Source organism: Coenobita brevimanus, chromosome 83, assembly GCF_032717465.1.
Source record: "Coenobita brevimanus isolate Jiangsu-jjx chromosome 83, ASM3271746v2, whole genome shotgun sequence".
NCBI classification, from domain to species: Eukaryota; Metazoa; Arthropoda; class Malacostraca; order Decapoda; family Coenobitidae; genus Coenobita; species Coenobita brevimanus.
The window spans coordinates 4,185,483-4,190,184 of NC_137036.1; positions in this window are offsets into that span (position 1 = coordinate 4,185,483).

The following is a 4,702-nucleotide window of genomic DNA, read 5'->3' on the forward strand; positions in this document are numbered from 1 at the left end:
AGAAGAGAAGAGCGGCAGTAGGCCGTCTCAAGAGAAACACCTTCAGTGCGACGCTTGGCCGAGTGACAAAGGCGGGAGTGGCAGTAGGCCATCTCCAGAGGGGCGCTATCAGATACTGAGATATCAGCTCCACCCCGGGCTGGTCCAGCAATCCCATTCCCCGAAGGTGGTGTCCTCCTCCTGCTAGGGTGGCGGTGCGACAGTTGGGTGTTATAAGGGCGCACAGCTCGGGCTGCCTTATGCCGTTGTCACATAGCATCCCCTAGTGTGGTTGCAGCTACTCCGTGGGGTCCGGGTGGGGGTGTCTGTGCATTTCTGGGGGCACTATGCTGTTCCTCTCTCACCTCGTTTTCAGAGACACTATTTTGTATGCCACGCATTTCACTACTCTCCCCTTGGAAAAAGTCATGTCCCTGTGGCTGGAGGTGGTATACGTGAGTGTCGTGGGTGGCGTACGCAGGCTGGAGATGCTGCAGTAGGGTGGTATAGGAGTCTTCTTCCTGCTCTGCGTTGCAGGTGAGGAAGAGCGTGGAGGCGTTGAGGGTGGAGCAGAGGAGGGTAAGCAGGTGGTGTGGTCCTCGGAGCTGACAATTCTTGCCGATGGTAGGCACCCATATGGCCTGCCTCACCTTCATCCTGGTCGGTGTTGTTGCTGGTGTGGTAGGAAGCTGTATGCTGGACACCGAGGGTCGGGGCCGGGTTTTGTGCCATGGTAATGCGGCGTCGAGTCTGGGGAGTGTAGGTAGAGGGGATTTGGGCTTGATGTATCATGATAGTGTGAAGTTGTGGGGAGGCGGGAGGTGTAGCGGTATGGGTGTAGGTCGGGCGGGTGGGCATGAGAGTCAGCTGGAGTGGGTGGTGGTGGTTCTGGGTGTGGGGGGTGGGTGGGGAAGTGGGCATGCGGGGTGGGTGGGGTTGGTTAGGATGGGCTGCTGCGCTTGTTGGGGGTGCGGTTGGGGATGAGGCCGTCGAGGTGGGCGTATGCAAGGGTGGTGGGGAGAGGGTGATGGTAGTGGGTTGTGTTGAGGGGGTGGCGGCATGGGTGGGACACGTGGGTCTTGAAGCGGAGAGGGTGAGGCAGCGGAAGGAAGAGGGGTGAGGGTGGGAGCGGGGGGAGGTTGGGTGTGGGCAGGTGAGAAGTGTCAGGTGTGGTGTGGGGGGTGGTGGCGGCAGGGGGAGGCTGTGGTGGTTGGGGGGTGGAGGAGGAGGGCAAGGAGGAAACGCGTAGCACTCGTGGCATGTGGAAGTGAAAGGTGGTACGTGGAGCAGGGGGAGGTTGAGGGTGTGGGATCGGGGTGGCAGAGGTGGGCATGCGTGGAAAGGACAGATGTGGCGGTTTCGAAGGGTACGTGGGGTGCCGTGGTAATCAATGACAACCTGGTAAGAATGTTGGGGACATGGGTGATTGTGTGGGGCCATGTGAAGCAGGGGGTGAGTTTGTGGGGGATGGGAAGTTGGGCAATGACGACAGTGTCGCCTGGGCTGAAAGGGTTGGAGGCGGTGTCAGGGCCGAGGTCTAGGAGTTTTTTGTAAGTGGTGCAGTCAGGCCTTCAGAAGGGGTGCAATGGGTCTGTAGTGGGAGCGGAGGGCAGGTGGTTGCAGGTGTTGGTGCAGTGGTAGCAGGAGAGGGATTCTGAACCAAAGATTCTCGCTCATGTGGGGAAACCCCATCCTCCCAGGGACAGGAATTCATCCCCCACTGAATGATTTCTTCACACGGGCCGGCCAGTCGTCGTCTTTCGTAGCCTCGATGTGTGTACGTAGTTGGTCTCATAAGAGAGACGATGACTACGATTCACACACTGCGTTCCCCTGTGGCCAATAAGGAGAGTGGGAGATTTTATATCCAAAGATTCTGGTGGAGGTTCACTCCCAGATTTTTCCGGAGAATTCTGGGGCATTGTCAGGATGAATGGCTTGAGGATGCCGAAATAAGTGAATATGTGTCGGAGAAGGGCATCGGCGATGGCGATGGCATGATGCTCTTTTGCCGGACAAGCTACTACAAATTTCGAGTACGTGTCCACAAAGGTGATCACATATTTGTACCCAGATTTGGAAGGGAGGGGGCCTACTACATCTATCGCCAGGAGTTGCCAGGGTTTATGGGCGGTGATGTGGCCCGAGGGTCCTGCGGTCCGGGTGACATCCTTTCCCAGCGCACAGGTGTGGCAAGTTTGAATGATTTCTTTGGCGAGAGTGGAGTGGTTTGGCACCCAGTAAGTGTTGTTAAACACTTGTACTAGTTTCTTGGTACCCAGATGGGTACCAGATGGGATAGAGGTGGCGCAGGGCGTCACATGCCGCACTGGGGGTCAGAAGGATATGCCCGGATGGGGTTAGAAGGTGGTCGCCCTGTCGGCATAATTTGGTGAACAGGTGGGCGGGAATCCAGGGGGGCCGTTCCTTGCAGTGCCATAGGTGTAGGAGGTCCGGATCTGGCTGTACCGCGTGAATGGGGAGGCAGGAGAGGGCATCTGGATTGGTGTGTAGCTTCCTAGGCCTGTAGGAAATTTCATACTGAAATTCCTCCAGGGTTTCTCGCGACCACCTGACGAATTGTGTCATACTGGCGTAACCACTGGAGGGACTGGTGGTCAGTGATGATCGTGACCTGGGTCCCGGAAAGGTAAACCCTAAAGTGGTTGAGGGCTCCAAATTATGCCGTGGCATTCTCGCTTTTGTTGCAGCATAATTCTTCTCAGCTGGATTCAGGTTATGGCTGGTGCATGTAATGATGTGCTCTCGGCTGGTTTGTACCCGGGTGAGCACAGCGCCTATTGCGATGAGAGAAACATCGGTGTAGAGGCGAAAAGGGAGGGCATAATCGGGAAAGGCCACGACAGGAGCAGAAACGAGTTTGTCTTTCAGCTATTGGAAAGCATCTCGTCTTTCTTCAGTCCAGATGAACTGTTCCCCCGGCCTGGTCAGATCGTGAAGAGGCTTTGCAATTTGCGTGAACCCCTGCACGGAACAACGATAGTAGGACGTGAGTCCTAGGAAGGCACGGATGCCGTGGACGTCCTACGGTGGCGGTATGTCGGCTATGGCACGGAGCTTGCCAGGGTCCAGGGAGATTCCTGCCTGGGAGATAACATGTCCCAGGAATGAGACAGTCCTGGCGGCCAGGACACACTTCGAGGGGTGAAGTTTGAGGCCTGCCTGGCGGATCCTAGTAAAGACCTGGCGGAGGCACTGCAAATGGTCGGCCCAGGTCTGGCTAAAAACGATGACGTCGTCCAAATAGGTCAGACATATCTCCCAAGTGAGGCCGCTCAGGACAGATTCCATCAGGCAGGAGAAGATGGCAGGGGCATTGCAGAGGCCAAACGGCAGGACATTGAATTCGAAATGTCGGCCATTGCTCGTGGAAAAGGCTGTTTTGCTTCGGTGTTCTGGGTGTACAGGGACCTGACAGTACCCAGACTGGAGGTCGAGGGTGGAGAACCACGATGCCCCATAAATGGAATCTAGGGAATCGTCGATTCGTGGGAGGGGAGTGGCATCTTTGATGGTAACGTCGTTCAGGCGGCAGTAATCAATGCAAAATCGCATTGTGCCATCCTTCTTCTTTACTAGAACGACGGGGGAGGACCAAGGGCTGGTGAAGGGGGAAATGACGCCGGCCTCGATCATTTCGTGTACTTGGCGGTCCTCTTCCTCCCTTTGTTGGGGGTTCTTGCGTCGGGAAGACTGTCTAATTGGTGGGCCTGTCTTATGGATTTCATGAGACAGGTATGTGGCATGCCCTATATCTGCTGGTCCTGTTTCAAACAGGTCCTGGAAATCCAGGAGGAGGCGACGTAAGGTGTCTGACTGCTGGGCGGAGAGATTGTCGGGAATAGGGTGTAGGGGGGCAGGGAAGTGGGAGGAGGATGGGGCACAGGGCTCGGCTTCCTCCATCTCTCCAATAATGAGCCCTTTGGGGAGGGTAAGGGGGGAAGGGGCAAGGTTGGCTATATGGACGGCGGTGTGGTGTGGAGGGAGAAAAGTGGGAGATAAAAGGCAGGCAGAAAGGGCTCCCGATGGGAGGAGGGGGGAGAACAGAACAGAGGGACCGGAGGGCTGGTTAAGGGGCACCCAAGCCTCGTGGTGAGAGGGAATGGTAACAGCGGTGGAGACGGTAGCGGGGAAGGAAGGAGCAGGGGCGGCGGGGGGAAGCACTGGGAGAGGAGGAGAGGGGGGCAGAGGGAGGGGAGGAGGAGGGGGCAGAGGGAGGGGAGGAGGAGGGGGGCACGGGAGGGGGGAGGGGACGAATCTTCCAGCCGGGGCCGCGGCGTGCAGGTGCAAATGGCCTGGGTGGGGCGGGGTGGGGGATGGAACTGGAGCTGTCGGTGCCAGCAGTCAATGGTAGCTCTGAGAGTTTGAAGCAAGTCCAGTCCTAAATATCCGTCGTTAACTCCAGCAGGAGGAGTAAAAATAATGATTTTTTTTTTTTAAATTAACAGAACGGAGGAAGGAAAAACAAATGACGGAAAAAAAATCCATACACCAGACTACTGGTGTCCTCCATTCATAAAATATCTGTAACAGTTAGACTTGAACAGTTGTGGGTTGAAATTTGGAGGAAAACAACTCTGGGGAAGCGAGTTCCAGAGAGATGCAGTTCGGGGAATGAAAGAATTCTGATAGGCAGAAGTTCTGCAATATGGTTGAGTTCTGCAATATGCTGGGTGGACACCGGCTGGTAGGTGTCGAACCG